This window comes from Heptranchias perlo, chromosome 17, assembly GCF_035084215.1.
Source record: "Heptranchias perlo isolate sHepPer1 chromosome 17, sHepPer1.hap1, whole genome shotgun sequence".
In the NCBI taxonomy this organism is placed as follows: Eukaryota; Metazoa; Chordata; class Chondrichthyes; order Hexanchiformes; family Hexanchidae; genus Heptranchias; species Heptranchias perlo.
Window position 1 is genome coordinate 17,901,009 of NC_090341.1, and position 17,107 is coordinate 17,918,115.

A 17,107-nucleotide genomic window follows, 5' to 3' on the forward strand; every position below is an offset into this window, starting at 1 on the left:
CATGAGGGAGAACGGAATAGAAGGATATGTTGATAGGGTAAGATGAAGTTAGGTGGGAGGAGGCTTGGGTGGAGGATAAACCTGTTGGGCCGAATGGCCTGCATCTGTGCTGTAAATTCTATGCAAATCTATGTACTAATTGAGCTCTCGCCTGCACAGGATGAGCTGATGAAAGGGTTAAGTTCCTAAACCGATCTGAACTTAGCTCAGTTTGTTCCTTTTCTCAGAAATCCCTGGCCTCTCCCAAAACACAAATGATTCATCTTTACTGTTAACTTTAGTTAGGTGAATGTGGCAGACTGAATGCTGAAAATCACATTTTTTTTAGTTTATTCTTCCAATTTGTAAAGAATAAAGAGTTTTAACTTATTTCCTTAGTCTATTTCTGTGATCACTGTTACAAACAGGAACAAAACTATCTTCTTTCAAATGTTCATATTGTTCATTCTTAGAATAAATCTAAACTGTGTAGAACATGCAATTCCTATACCAAGTAAAACCAATTCTTTTAGTTGTGATCAAAATGGGTATTTCCTGCTTGTAGCTCATTGAAAAATGAATCAACATACTGGAAAGGCTTCATTATTCCCCCATGCAGAGATTATGTAGGTTCTTGATATGGGGCTTCATTGGGATATAAAGCCAGAACAGTAGAACACAAGCCTGCAGAGATCACACAAAGGCTTTATAAAGGTCAGACCACAACTGGAGTACTATGTTTAATACTGGACACTATGTTACAAAAAGGTTGTACGTTCATTGGAGAGGATGAGGAAATATTAGAGAAGCTCAGGCTGTACAGTTTAGAGACAAGATTAAGGACGACTTCACTGAGGTATGTAAAATATGAAATAGTGTATATATAAAGTAACCCAGAGTATTACCTCAATGTAAGCCCAGATGGTAGAACTAGATTACTTAAATTAAATTGGTGAAACGTACCGTTAAAACAGACAATAGAAAGGATTTCTTTTCTCAAAGAGCTGGAATATTCTGTCAGGCAAGGTGTTGGAAAACAATATTAATAGGCATTCAAAATGCAGTTGAGTGTTAAGCTGAGAGAGTTGGACTACTATAAGGATGAGCATCAATAGGCCAAATTATGTTTTCTCATCCTTCACTTTTCTTATGTTCCTAATAGAGATCACATGAGGTATCTTATATCATTATCTAATATTAGCTTATTTAACAAAGTTGTAAGATATTTTATAGATTGTTATATTTTTTTCTTCGGCAATCTCTCCATACGGGCCGATCATTCGTTGGTGTCCTCTCAGTCATTCTGGAGGATGGGATGGTCTAGGTCCTGGATTTCTCCATGGCTGCTCTCAGTGGCACTTAGTGTTTGGCTGGAAAAAAATATGATTCAAGGTGAATGACTGGGCTAATATCAGTTTAGTCTTCCTCAGTCCACCCCACCCCATTACATCCTCACGTCATCTGATGGAACATTTCACTTCCATGTACCTCTCCATCTAGTGACCCAGAAAAGAACTGACAACATGGACCCAATCTGGCCAAATGGTTTTAATGACAGACAGATTAGGAACTTGAACCCATGATCTTCTGGCCCAGTAGAAAACACTTTTAATTTGACCTGTTAGGCCATTGTTGCTTTACGTGTATTATGATTCTGTCTAAATTATGCTTACATCTATGCATTTTTTATGGCCTTGTTGACTTTTATTAATACTACTCAATCTTCCATGGCATCAGTCGCCATTAGTTGGAGGAAATGATGGGGGCTGATTTTTAACTGCTGGCTGCCCGATTCTTGCTTGAAAAATCGATGGCTGGAAGGCGCTGTTGGGGGCTTGGGGGCACCTTGGCCACCCCATAGAAACCCAATGCCCACCTGATGCAATTTTCAGGTGGGCCGGTAACTGGGCGAGCAGCACGTCTGCCTGTTTCAGGCTGCTTAAATATGCAAATCGGGGCCCTATACCAGTTGTAGGGCCCCGATTGCAATTTTCAGATACAAATGGATGGAGCACATGCTATGCAAGCTCTGCCCATTTGTACTTGGTGTGAGTGGTCCTTAAAATGTCTGCTGGTGGCCGTTTAGGAGTCACAAAAATACTGCAGCCCGCTGTCAGCACATGCTCATCCCCTTTTGGGATTGGCCCTCCCATCCCCTAGGCCCACCTTGCCAGCTGACTTAGTGTGAGAACCGTCCTTCCACAACCGTGAGCTGCAGCAGAGTGCCCCCTTGGTGCCTGCAGCACACTAGCGGTATCTCAATGAGGCCCAAACCCGAAAGTGGTTCCGAGGTGAGCACAGCGTAAAAGGAGAGTCCGAGAGCGGGAGGAGAGTCCGAGAGGTGAGCGCAGTGTAAAAGGAGAGTCCGAGAGCGGGAGGAGAGTCCGAGAGGTGAGTGCAGTGTAAAAGGAGAGTCCTAGAGTGGGAGGAGAGTCTGAGAGGTGAGCGCAGTGTAAAAGGAGAGTCTGAGAGCGGGAGGAGAATCCAAGAGGTGAGTGCAGTGTAAAAGGAGAGTCCGAGAGCAGGAGGAGAGTCTGAGAGGTGAACGCAGTGTAAATCTAAGGCAAGTCATGGCAGCAGAGCTTGCACCCGTGATATGCTCCTCCTGCACTATGTGGGAAGTCATGGACACTACCAGTGTCCCTGGCGACCATGTGTGCAGGAAGTGTGTCCAGCTGCAGCTACTGGCTAACCGCATTTCGGAGCTGGAGCTGCGGGTGGATTCACTGTGGATCATCCGCGATGCTGAGACTATCGTGGATAGCACGTTCAGTGAGGTGGTCACACCACAGGTAAAGATTACACAGGCAGAAAGGAATGAGTGCCGCCAGGCAGAGTAAAAGGACTAGGGAGGTAGAGCAGGAGTCCCCTGGGGCCATCTCCCTCTCAAACAGATATACCTCTTTGGATACTGTTGGGGGAGATGGCTTATCAGGGGAAAGCAGCAAGAGCCAAGTTTGTGGCACCAATGGTGGCTCTGCTGCACAGGAGGGGAGGAATAAGAGTGGCAGGGCTATAGTGATAGGGGATTCAATTGTAGGCGGAACAGATAGGTGTTTCTGCGGTCGCAAACGTGACTCCAGGATGGTATGTTGCCTCCCTGGTTCTAGGATCAAGGATGTCATGGAGCGGCTGCAGGGTATTCTGGAGGGGGAGGGTGAACAGCCAGTAGTCGTGGTCCAGATTGGTACCAACGACATAGGGAAAAAAAGGGATGAGGTCCTGCAAGGTGAATTTAAGGAGTTAGGAGAAAAATTAAAAAGCAGGACCTCAAAGGTAGTGATCTCAGGATTACTACCAGTGCCACGTGCTAGTGAGTATAGGAACAGGAGAATAGACCAGATGAATGCATGGCTGCAGGGATGGTGTAGGAGGGAGGGATTTAGATTCCTGGGACATTGGGACCGGTTCTGGGGAAGGTGGGGCCTGTACAAGCGGAACGGATTACACCGGAGCAGGACCAGGACCGATATCCTCACGGGGGTGTTTGCTAGTGCTGTTGGGGAAGGTTTAAACTAGAATGGCAGGGGGATGGGGACCTGAGTAGGGAGACGGAGGAGGGGGAAACAAGGATGGAAACAAAAGACAGAAAGAGAAGAAGCATTGGTGGAAGGCAGAGAAAACAAGGGCGAAAAACAAATAGGGCCATAGTGCAAAATAAAACTAAGATGACTAGCAATCTTTAAAAGACAAGTCGAAAGGCATTGTGTCTCAATGTGCGGAGCATTTGGAATAAGCTAGATGAATTAACAGTGCAGATAGATATTAACGGTTATGATATAGTTGCGATTATGGAGACATGGCTACAGGGTGACCAAGGATGGGAAATGAACATCCAGGGGTATTCAATATTTAGGAAGGATAGGCAAAAAGGGAAAGGAGGTGGGGTAGCGTTGTTAGTAAAGGAGGAAATCAATGCAATAGTGAGGAAGGATATTGGCTCGGAAAATCACGATGTGGAATCTGTATGGGTGGAGCTAAGAAACACCAAGGGGCAGAAAACGTTGGTGGGGGTTTTCTGTAGGCCCCCAAACAGTAGTGGACATGTAGGGGAGGGCATTAAACAGGAAATTAGAGACGCATGCAAGAAGGGTACAACTATAATCATGGGTGTCTTTAATTTACAAATAGATTGGTCAAACCAAATTAGCAATAATACTGTGGGGGAGGAATTCCTGGAGTGTGTACGTGATGGATTTCTAGACCAATATGTTGAGGCACCAACTAGAGACCAGGCGATCCTAGACTGGGTATTGTGCAATGAGAAAGGATTAATTAACAATCTTGTTGTGTGGAATCCCTTATGGAAGAGCGACCATAACATGATAGAATTCCTCATTAAGATGAAGAGTGAAGTAGTTGAATCCAAAACGAAGGTCCTGAATCTAAATAAAGGAAATTACGAAAGTATGAGGTGCGAGTTGGCTATGATAGATTGGGGAACTTTACGAAAAGGGATGATGGTGGATAGGCAATGACTAATATTTAAGGAACGTGTGCAGGAATTACAACAATTATTCATTCCTGTCTGGCGCAAAAATAAAACAGGAAAGGTGGCTCAACCTTGGCTTACAAAAGAAATTAGGGATAGTATTAGATCCAAAGAGGAGACATATAAAATTGCCAGAAAAAGTGGCAAGCCTGAGGATTGGGAACAGTTCAGAATTCAGCAAAGGAGAACAAAGTGATTGATTAAGAGGGGAAAAATAGAGTATGAGAGTAAACTATTAGGCAACATAAAAACTGACTGTAAAAGCTTCTATAAATTGTCAAGAGAAAAAGATTAGTGAAGACAAATGTAGGTCCCTTACAGTCAGAAATGGGGGAAATTATAATGGGGAACAAAGAAATGGCAGAACAATTAAACACATACTTTGGTTCTGTCTTCACAAAGGAGGACACAAATAACCTCCCAGAAATGTTAGGGAACCAAAGGTCTAGTGCGAGGGAGGAACTGAAGGAAACCAATATTAGTAAAAAAATAGTGCTAGGGAAATTAATGGGGTAAAGGTTGACAAATCCACAGGGCCTGATAATCTACGTCCCAGAGTACTAAAGGAAGTGGCCCTGGAAATAATGGATGCATTGGTGATCATCTTCCAAAATTCTATAGACTCTGGAACAGTTCCTACAGATTGGAGGGTGGCAAATGTAACCCCACTATTTCAAAAAGGAGGGAGAGAAAAAACAGGGAATAACAGACCAGTTAGCCTAACATCAGTAGTGGGGAAAATCATAGAATCATAGAATCATAGAAGTTTACAACATGGAAACAGGCCCTTCGGCCCAACATGTCCATGTCGCCCAGTTTATACCACTAAGCTAGTCCCAATTGCCTGCACTTGGCCCATATCCCTCTATACCCATCTTACCCATGTAACTGTCCAAATGCTTTTTAAAAGACAAAATTGTACCCGCCTCTACTACTGCCTCTGGCAGCTCGTTCCAGACACTCACCACCCTTTGAGTGAAAAAATTGCCCCTCTGGACCCTTTTGTATCTCTCCCCTCTCACCTTAAATCTATGTCCCCTCGTTATAGACTCCCCTACCTTTGGGAAAAGATTTTGACTATCTACCTCATCTATGCCCCTCATTATTTTATAGACTTCTATAAGATCACCCCTAAACCTCCTACTCTCCAGGGAAAAAAGTCTCAGTTATTTCCAACCTCTCCCTATAAGTCAAGCCATCAAGTCCTGGTAGCATCCTGGTAAATCTTTTCTGCACTCTTTCTAGTTTAATAATATCCTTTCTATAATAGGGTGACCAGAACTGTACACAGTATTCCAAGTGTGGCCTAACTAATGTCTTGTACAACTTCAACAAGACATTCCAACTCCTGTATTCAATGTTCTGACCAATGAAACCAAGCATGCTGAATGCCTTCTTCACCACCCTATCCACCTGTGACTCCACTTTCAAGGAGCTATGAACCTGTACTCCTAGATCTCTTTGTTCTATAACTCTCCCCAACGCCCTACCATTAACGGAGTAGGTCCTGGCCCGATTCGATCTACCAAAATGCATCACCTCACGTTTATCTAAATTAAACTCCATCTGCCATTCATCGGCCCACTGGCCCAATTTATCAAGATCCCGTTGCAATCCTAGATAACCTTCTTCACTGTCCACAATGCCACCAATCTTGGTGTCATCTGCAAACTTACTAACCATGCCTCCTAAATTCTCATCCAAATCATTAATATAAATAACAAATAACAGCGGACCCAGCACCGATCCCTGAGGCACACCGCTGGTCACAGGCCTCCAGTTTGAAAACAACCCTCTACAACCACCCTCTGTCTTCTGTCGTCAATCCAATTTTGTATCCAATTGGCTACCTCACCTTGGATCCCGTGAGATTTAACCTTATGTAACAACCTACCATGCAGTACCTTGTCAAAGGCTTTGCTAAAGTCCATGTAGACCACATCTACTGCACAGCCCTCATCTATCTTCTTGGTTACCCCTTCAAAAAACTCAATCAAATTCGTGAGACATGATTTTCCTCTCACAAAACCATGCTGACTGTTCCTAATCAGTCCCTGCCTCTCCAAATGCCTGTAGATCCTGTCTCTCAGAATACCCTCTAACAATTTACCCACTACAGATGTCAGGCTCACCGGTCTGTAGTTCCCAGGCTTTTCCCTGCCACCCTTCTTAAACAAAGGCACAACATTTGCTACCCTCCAATCTTCAGGCACCTCACCTGTAGCTGTCGATGATTCAAATGCTAGAGTCTATTATAAAAGATGTGATAACAGAACACTTGGAAGGCATTAACGGGATTGGACAAAGTCAGCATTGGTTTATGAAAGGGAAATCATGCTTAACAAGTTTACTGGAGTTTTTTGAGGATGTAACTAGTAGAATAGATAGGGGAGAACCAGTGGATGTGGTGTACTTGGATTTTCAGAAGGCTTTTGATAAGGTCCCACACAAGAGGTTAGTGTGCAAAATTAAAGCACATGGGATTGGGGGTATATACTGGCATGGATTGAGAATTGGTTGACAGATAGGAAACAGAGATTAGGAATAAACAAGTCTTTTTCTGGGTGGCAGGCAGTGACTAGTGGGGTACCGCAGGGATCAGTGCTTGGGCCCCAGCTATTCACAATATATATCAATGATTTGGATGAGGAAACTAAATGTAACATTTCTATGTTTGCAGATGACACAAAGCAGGGGTGGAATGTGAGCTGTGAGGAGGATGCAAAGAGGCTCCAATATGATTTAGACAAGTTGGGTGAGTGGGCAAGAACATGGCAGATGCAGTATAACGTGGATAAATGAGAGGTTATCCACTTTGGTTGTAAAAACAGAAAGGCAGATTATTATCTGAATGGTGATAGATTGGGAAATGGGGAGATGCAATGGGACCTGGGTGTCCTTGTACTCCAGTCGCTGAAAGCGAGCATTCAGGTGCAGCAAGCAGTTAGGAAGGCGAATGACATGTTGGCCTTCGTTGCAAGAGGATTTGAGTACAGGAGCAGGGATGTCTTACTGCAGTTATACAGGGCCTTGGTGAGACCACATCTGGAGTATTGTGTGCAGTTTTGGTCTCCTTATCTGAGGAAGGATGTCCTTGCCATGGAGGGAGTGCAATGAAGGTTTACCAGACTGATTCCTGGGATGGCAGGACTGATGTATGAGGAGAGATTGGGTCGACTAGGCCTATATTCACTAGAGTTTAGAAGAATGAGAGGTGATCTCATCGAAGCAACATATAAAATGCTAACAGGACTAGACAGACTAGATGCAGGGAGGATGTTCCCGATGGCTGGGGAGTCCAGAACCAGGGGTCACAGATTCAGGATATGGCTTATGCCATTTAGAACCGAGATGAGGAGAAATTTCTTCACTCAGAGGGTGATGAACCTGTGAAATTCTCTACCACAGAAGGCAGTGGAGGCCAAGTCATTAGATGTATTGAAGAAGGAGATAGATATATTTCTCAATGCTAAAGGGATCAAGGGATATGAGGAAAAAGCGGGAACAGGGTACTGAGTTAGACAATCAGCCATGATCATTTTGAATGGCGGAGCAGGCCCGAAGGGCCGAATGGCCTACTCTTGCTCCTGTTTTCTATATTCCTATGTTTCTATGCACATCTGGAGAAAGTAACAACAGGCGTTGCCATTACTGTTACAGCTTTACTCATTGATGTCAATGGACTGGGATGCAACAGCGTTACCAACTCCATATATTATAGGTTGACTGCGGTTCACATGAATTCATCTAGCAGACTTTGCTGCACTTCCGCTTCATACGTGAATCCACTCCACTAGAAGTTGCCAGACATGTTTAAGATAGTCACAGACTGAAAATTACCAGTTCTACACAGTTTTTGTGGTTCATCAGCTCCATTTTAATAGATATTTGTGTTCCAGTCAGTGGAAAGTATCTTAGCTAACACAATCTGTGCGTGACTCAAGGACAATTCTAAGACTTGATTCCAATTGAAATGCAGCAAGACGTAATGAGGATGAAATTGATCTGTGCCAGTGGAGCGAAACGGGCTGAAAGCAAATTGACAGCTCATTTTGCACCGTGTCCGATTTTCTTTTCCATTGACTGGTGGGTGAAGGATACGTGTAGTTAATACAGTAGAGGTTTCCTGGTAGGATTCATTACAACTTTCAAAAGCGAATTGGATAATACTTGAAAAGGAAAAATTTGCAGGGCACTCTCCGCCCATGTGTCCCGGCGTTGAGCAGCCAAACCAACTGTCCTTAAATTGACTACTGCTGGCCGCACCAAATACGGTCTAGAAAAGTTTCTGGGTTATATTGTTGTGGAACCAAGAGGAGGAGGTGTGCTCCACAAAAATACTGCAGGTCGCTGCCAGCCTGGGTTGTCCTTCCCCCACCCTTGCATTCACCTCCCTATCCCCAGGACATACCTGCAGGCTATCGCTGCGTTCGAGCCACCTGCTTTTGCACTGGTCCAGATCCAGTGAGCTGTAGCAGGATGCCCATTCAGGAAGTGGATCTCGCCAGTGAGATTTAAATGAGGCCCAAGTTCAAAATGGTCCAGGCCTCCTCAATCACTTGGGCAGGTGAACGCTCTGCTGTTTGGCTGCCCCAAAGTGAAAGTCGGCCCCGTTGACTGTGCACAAGTGCTTGACAAAGCGTGTGATGGCAGTGCAGTGCCCCTCACTTCTTCTGCACCTCACAAGAGCTTACTGATCGACTCAATGAAAGAAAATTGTTGGAGACACTGAAACCTCCAATCACTTGCTGACTTCAAAGTGTTAAATACTATTGGGAATTCCAATATTTAAATGTTTTCAATTAACTCCACTTCTCATTGACATGAATGACAGATGGAGTTTCACAATATACTGGTGTTATGGTAATGTCACCAGCATTGCAAAAGCATGCTCCAGATATGAGGAGTCACAAATGGCCGCATGAACTGTCAAAGCACCTTCATTCGGTATAGTGAAAACTGAAAATTAATTTCAAAAGTGTTGCATTCAAACACATTTGCTCAGCGGGTAGAAATAAAAATAGACCGCACACATTTCACAGCAGTGCATACAGTAATATATCCATATGACTGCAACATTTCAGAGAGGCAAAACCACCATACAACCTCAATGAATGGAATATTTGAATAATAGAATGTTCTGTTAGCTGAGTACAGTATGTGCAAGTGTTGTATCTCAGTCCCTCCTTCGATTCACAGTTGCTTTACATGCAGGTGAGCAATTGCTGTCCTGTAGGTACAATTTAACTGGTAAAATGTAATGATACAAAGTCGCCTTTTGATCTCCGCACAAGAGCTAATGGTATTTCTGCTTTACTTGATCGCTTAACAAACATAAAAAGATTGTTAGTTGACAGGATTTCAATTCCTAGCTCTATCTAAATACTCTTTTCTATGTACAAAGTAAAATTGGAATTCTTCTGCTTGACAAGGTGAACAATCTGGCATGTTTCTGCATCACTATCATGGTGACAAGTTCTGCACTGTATTTCCTTTGCTAATCTTGTTTTAGACTCTGGACACACAGTAATGGTAATAGCTGTTGTCTGTTTAAGAAGAATGATGAGTGTATGATCGATTTGGAGCCTGTGATTCTACTGAGAACTATAATCAATTAAGATTTGCAAACATGCTAGTTATTACTGTGATCCAATTGTAACTATTTCATTCAAGGGCAGACTGGCTCTCCTGAAAAGGCATGGATTCTCACAGTAAAAGGGGGTCACTGATAATACAGAGCAATGGAACAATTCATGGGGGCACTCAGGGAAATCTCCCGATTTCCCGTATGGTCAGTCCGCTTCTGATTTCATTCACCTTTGTTATATCATCGGCTCAATTTTATCATGTGATCAGCGTTCATGAGGATTACCCTTACTGACGCCAACGAATAGCAATTTGGGAACTGTATTTGGAAGATAACTTTGAGCAGAATGAAATCAGATGAAATGTATTGTTATTAGTCTGGTGCAGTGTGTTGATAAAATCGGTTATTACTTGTACATGAGCTAAAGGATTCCTCCCTTTGATGCATGGTCCAAGATCAAAAGACATTTGTTCAGGTGTAACTTGCTGCAATGTACTCTTACATCTGGGAAAATCAGTGGACGGGATCTTGTACTCTCCTTCAACTGGGGGTTGAGAGGAAGAGGGTGGTAGCAGGGCTTCTGCTGGCCACAGAGATATGCCTCTGACCTTGGCTGATCGTTCCGCTTTGAGATCATTTACATTTTGGAGGCGGACTCCCTTGCCTTTGCCAGGGAATTGCACCAAATTGGGGGGCAGGGTTTTGCTGTGGCAGGTCTCCGTTGGAGATGCAAACTGCCTCCATCTTACTTCCAAGATTGAAAAATGTTGTCTTTAACTTTACGGCTTCTCTTCAGCCTATGCAACGTAATACTCTGGTTGCACTGGTCCTGGCAGAATAAAAATGTTTCTCCTTTGACGGTAGAATGCCTGCCACCTGGGCCTAATGGATGTTCCTTGCATCCAGTGTACAAACAACATGCATAAAAGTAAATATGTTGTTTTTAATGCACCTGGGAAATGGGGGATGCAGTAGGAGAGTTGCATCCCAAAGCCTTTCTACATCCCAGATCCATTGAGAAATCAGCCAGAAATCTAGGCCAGTATGTCTTAAAAAGATTTCTAAAATGTTCAAGTCCAGTGTTTCAGGAAAATAGGTTGGTCCACCTGAAAAAAGTGTGAAATGTTCCATTTTGTTTCTGTTAAATTGTCATATCCGTGCGTGGAGTCGAAGTCGTGGGTGCTGGAATTCCCAAGATTTAAAATGTTTTGGTATTGTGTGAATAGAGCAAACCATGAGTTCTCTTGCTAGGTACAGGGCCCTTGGAGCACCAGACTATAATATAATTTTACAGATGTACAAATAGGTCTGTTTTATTTTTGTAGTGTTAATGTCACCCTTTTGTGATGAGTTTACCTGAAATATGTTGACTTTTATGATGAAGGCCTGGATATGTACAAGAGAATGATGCTTAGGTCTGTTTGTGGATGGATTTAAAGATTCAAGGCATGTTCAACCAAGAAGAAACCGAATGCTATTCTGTCTCTTTAACTTGTTGACTATTGTGGAATTTCCCTTTATCTTTTCTTTCTAAAGCTTCAAAAGTATACCTTTTCTAGTGAACCTATAAGGAGACACTGGGTTGCCCCAGTGTCATTGAACAAAAACCAAGCAAAAGTGCTCCCTTTTAGAGGGGCACAACTAACAAAGGACTAAACCATGAAACAAAGGACACTTATAACTTAAATAATATTATTGTCTGTGTTCAGTACACACTCCAGTTCCTGCGGTGCCCACCAGTCGCGGAAGGCCTCAAGCGGACACCGCATGCTCCTTCCCCAGGGCCACCCGAGCGCAGACAAGGCTGTGGAAGAGAGGCAGGCATCCAAAGCAACCACCTCTATGGGCCACGTCCAACCTGGACCTGTAAATGGCCACCTTGGCCAGGCCTAGGAGCAGACCCTCGAGGAGGTCCTCCGACGTGCCCGCCCCACCCCCCCACCACCACCGCACCGGGTGGTCAAAGATCTGGAGCATGGGATTTCCCCTTTATCTGGTTTCTATTTGTAGTTTGCAGGGCCTTTTTATGCATCCAAGTATTCTAAGTGGCAATCTCCTATATATTAGTTAGAATTGAATGCTGCAAATTATCAGCTAAGCAGACTGTTTGACAGCCAGCAAGAGATGCCTGAAGCCTAGGGCCTGCACCCCATTAGGCAGACAGCAGGAAATACTTCTCTTGATCCTTGAGCCTTTTGTTTATAGTCCCAAGCAGCTCTCTGTGGCCTCTAATGAAAGGCCTAATGACTTGCAGTTTGAATTTTGGCTGAGTTAAGACTTGCACGTGTACCTGCAACAGTAGAATTACAATCCTGTATTGAGTCATACTGTATTTTTACAAATTTAAAAGATCTAATTATCATCTATGATCAACATTCTTGGTTGTTTTTACATTCGTTTTCAAGGTGGAGCGTGTTTCAACATAAAATGATAATTGCTGACTTTGAGTCAGTGACATTTTTATTTAAAGGGAGTCTGTAACCTTGTTGCCTTTGATTCTTAAACAATACACTGTATGGAAAAGTACAAGAACAGAAATTGTGAAAAACCTAATATTTAACTTTATTTGGTTTAGATGACATACCTTGGTGTTTTCTTACATTTATCTTTGCCAAACATCAGCACCTGTTTTATGAGACAGCAATGAATCAGCATAGGGCGTTCCTTCCTTTCAGTTCTGACAAGCCCTGCTTAAGGTCTAACCTGCCCTGCTTCATCTCACTCCACACTAATTATATGTATTCTTCCTCCACAAACTTTGAAGTTTAACCAACAAAAAGTTTGATGTCATGAAAATCAAAATTGATGTGCACTTCTCTGATAAACCTGCCAAGTGTAAATCTTATAATCATTTTAGCATTAGGTGTACCTGGTACACAGATTTTGCTTTGTGATCAGCATAATGGTGGAATGTATTAATGGAGATATAGCGGTTGAAAGACTAGCTATTTGGCTGCGGGAGAAACAAGATGACTTCCAAGCAAGCCCACATGAAGTCATTGGCAGTCAGCAGTTTCCATATTACAATGCAAGACCATCTCAGATAAAGGATATTCCAAAGGGGTTGATGATGGAGCTTCACTGACCCACTGTTAACAAACAGCTGCTTTCCAATTGCAGTGCCGAAGCCGTGTAATAATGACTAAGAGTCACTTTCCCATGGAAATGGGAATAGGAATTGTATCTTATATCCAGTCAAATATGGTATCGGTTATGACTTTCATTAAATTATTGATTTCCCTATGATTAGCTCAACTAGTATCCTTACGATAAAATTCCTGGAATACTGGCATTTAAAAGAGATGTGAGGATAACATTCAGATAACTATGCAGTGTATGGCCTTGCATTAGTTAGTTTCTACCCCCACTTGATAGTCATGTATGAAATCTTAGACCAAAACAAAATCAACCACATGTAACGTACTTAGTAGTCACCAATGAGTTACGTGGGTCTTACTCACAAGTGGGATGAAAGCACAAACCCACACATAATGCTGAGCCATGGATGTGTCATATGTTTTCAATTTAACAAGAAGCAGAAAGAAAACTGAAATAGATTTCTTTTTAACAGAAAACTTCTCTTTATTTAACAGACATATAATCAAACAACACCAAAGGCCCACTACATTTTATTGATGGCATGTGAAGAAATTAAAAAGTCGCTGCTGGGAGCATCCCATATCGTGCAATGGACCTTCCACCAGGCAGCTGCATCGTATAAAAGACCCAGAGTAATAGCTCGCATTCATACCACAGATGTGCTGTGAAAGCCCATTGGTTACTTTTAATGCAGCTATGGTAAAAGTAATGTGCTATTATATAACAGTACACTAAAATAACACTGGAATTAAATTGCACCCACATAGGATTTCCTCTCTGTTCCACTGTCGCTATTAGTATAATCCCTCAAGCTTCAACTGATTTTAAAAATAAAGTAGTTCCGCCTCTGAACAAGCCTCTCAGCTCTGCGCCACTGCTAACATTCCTATGGACTTGCAGGCCCTGACCACAAATGGGCCAGGTTCCAATTGGCCTTAGAACTATATTTGAGAATTTTTTTTCTTATTTTCAGCAAACAGAAAGGAAATGGCCCCTTAAACTTCCTGGAACATATATCCCATTTCCACTGTATATGAGGGATTCCGATACAAACTGTGCACGCCAGATTTGAGTTACCTGTCAGCTTATGCTGATGTGGTTAATGTCCTGTTCATATGAATGAGAAAGTGTATGACCAAAGCGTTGAGATTTTTTAAGTGATCCAGAATAAATTGACAAACCTTTTATTTCACTTTCAGAGGTGAAAATAGAAGACAAAGGGTAAGGGTATTTATAGGATGTAACTCAATTTGTTAAATGATAATTCATGAGTGACAAAGCAAGGATTAAATGATGGTAAATTATATTCCACATGCTATATCACATGTGCTATTTATGCCACAAGTTGCTTTTTTTTATTCGTTCATGGGATGTGGGCGTTGCTGGTGAGGCCAGCATTTATTGCCCATCCCTAATTGCCCGAGAGAAGGTGGTGGTGAGCCGCCTTCTTGAACCGCTGCAGTCTGTGTGGTGAAGGTTCTCTCACAGTGCTGTTAGGAAGGGAGTTCCAGGATTTTGACCCAGCGACGATGAAGGAACGGCGATATATTTCCAAGTCGGGATGGTGTGTGACTTGGAGGGGAACGTGCAGGTGGTGGTATTCCCATGTGCCTGCTGCTCTTATCCTTCTAGGTGGTAGAGGTTGCGGGTTTGAGAGGTGCTGTCGAAGAAGCCTTGGCGAGTTGCTGCAGTGCATCCTGTGGATGGTACACACTGCAGCCACAGTGCGTCGGTGGTGAAGGGAGTGAATGTTTAGGGTGGTGGATGGGGTGCCAATCAAGTGGGCTGCTTTGTCCTGGATGGTGTCGAGCTTCTTGAGTGTTGTTGGAGCTGCACTCATCCAGGCAAGTGGAGAGTATTCCATCACACTCCTGACTTGTGCCTTGTAGATGGTGGAAAGGCTTTGGGGAGTCAGGTGAGTCACTCGCCGCAGAATACCCAGCCTCTGACCTGCTCTTGTAGCCACAGTATTGATATGGCTGGTCCAGTTAAGTTTCTGGTCAATGGTGACCCCCAGGTTGTTGATGGTGGGGGATTCGGCGATGGTAATGCCGTTGAATGTCAAGGGGAGGTGGTTAGACTCTCTCTTGATGGAGATGGTCATTGCCTGGCACTTGTCTGGCGCGAATGTTACTTGCCACTTATGAGCCCAAGCCTGGATGTTGTCCAGGTCTTGCTGCATGCGGGCTCGGACTGCTTCATTATTTGAGGGGTTGCGAATGGAACTGAACACTGTGCAATCATCAGCGAACATCCCCATTTCTGACCTTATGATGGAGGGAAGGTCATTGATGAAGCAGCTTAAGATGGTTGGGCCTAGGACACTGCCCTGAGGAACTCCTGCAGCAATGTCCTGGGGCTGAGATGATTGGCCTCCAACAACCACTACCATCTTCCTTTGTGCTAGATATGACTCCAGCCACTGGAGAGATTTCCCCCTGATTCCCATTGACTTCCATTTTACTAGGGCTCCTTGGTGCCACACTCTGTCAAATGCTGCCTTGATATCAAGGGCAGTCACTCTCACCTCCCCTCTGGAATTCAGCTCTTTTGTCCAGGTGTGGACCAAAGCTGTAATGATGTCTGGAGCTGAGTGGTCATGGCGGAACCCAAACTGAGCATCGGTGAGCAGGTTATTGGTGTCGTCAACAGTGCTTGATAGCACTTTTGACGACACCTTCCATCACTTTGCTGATGATTGAGAGTAGACTGATGGGGCGGTAATTGGGCGGATTGGATTTGTCCTGCTTTTTGTGGACAGGACATACCTGGGCAATTTTCCACATTGTCGGGTTGATGCCAGTGTTGTAGCTGTACTGGAACAGCTTGGCTAGAGGCGCAGCTAGTTCTGGAGCACAAGTCTTCAGCACTACAGCCGGGATGTTGTCAGGGCCCATAGCCTTTGCTGTATGCAGTGCACTGAGCCGTTTCTTGATATTGTGTGGAGTGAATCGAATTGGCTGAAGACTGGCTTCTGTTATGGTGGGGATATCGGGAGGAGGCCGAGATGGATCATCCACTCGGCACTTCTGGCTGAAGATGGTTGCAAACGCTTCAACCATTGTCTTTTGTACTCACGTGCTGGACTCCGCCAGCATTGAGGATGGGGATGTTTGCAGAGCCTCCTCCTCCCGTTAGTTGTTTAATTGTCCACCACCATTCACGACTGGATGTAGCAGGACTGTCGAGCTTTGATCTGATCCGTTGGTTGTGGAATCGCTTCGCTCTGTCTATAGCATGTTGCTTCCACTGTTTAGCATGCATGTAGTCCTGAGTTGTAGCTTCACCAGGTTGGCACCTCATTTTTAGGTATGCCTGGTGCTGCTCCTGGCGTGCTCTTATACACTCCTCATTGAACCAGGGTTGATCCCCTGGCTTGTTGATAATGGTAGTCGTGAGGAATATGCCGGGCCATGAGGTTACAGATTGTGCTGGAATACAATTCTGCTGCTGCTGATGGCTCGCAGCGCCTCATGGATGCCCAGTTTTGAGCTGCCAGATCTGTTCTGAATCTATCCCATTTAGCACGGTGGTAGTGCCACACAACACGTTGGATGGTGTCCTCAGTGTGAAGACGGGACTTCGTCTCCACGAGAACTGTGCGGTGGTCACTCCTACCAAGATCTGTCACGGACAGATGCATTTGCGACAGGTAGATTGGTCAAGTAAGTAAGTTTTTCCCTCGTGTTGGTTCGCTCACCACCTGCTGCAGGCCCAGTCTGGCAGCTATGTCCTTCAGGACTCGGCCAGCTCGGTCAGTAGTGGTGCTACCGAGCCACTCTTGGTGATGGACATTGAAGTCTCCCACCCAGAGTACACTCTGTGCCTTTGCTACCCTCAATGCTTCCTCCAAGTGGTGTTCAAAATGGAGGAGGACTTATTCATCGGCTGAGGGAGGGCGGTAGGTGGTAATCAGCAGGAGGTTTCCTTCCCTATGTTTGACCTGGTGC

At 44.1% G+C, this 17,107-nt stretch overlaps 1 long non-coding RNA gene across 1 annotated transcript in view; it reads right to left on the reverse strand.

The window, feature by feature from the left end:
* Positions 1-684: 684 nt before the first annotated feature.
* The window catches only part of LOC137334394 (uncharacterized), a 69,577-nt gene continuing 53,154 nt past the window's right edge, over positions 685-17,107 (reverse strand). Inside the window, exon 4 of the long non-coding RNA XR_010966135.1 lies at positions 685-1,349. This is a non-coding gene — a long non-coding RNA (uncharacterized lncRNA). The remainder of the gene's footprint in view (positions 1,350-17,107) is intronic.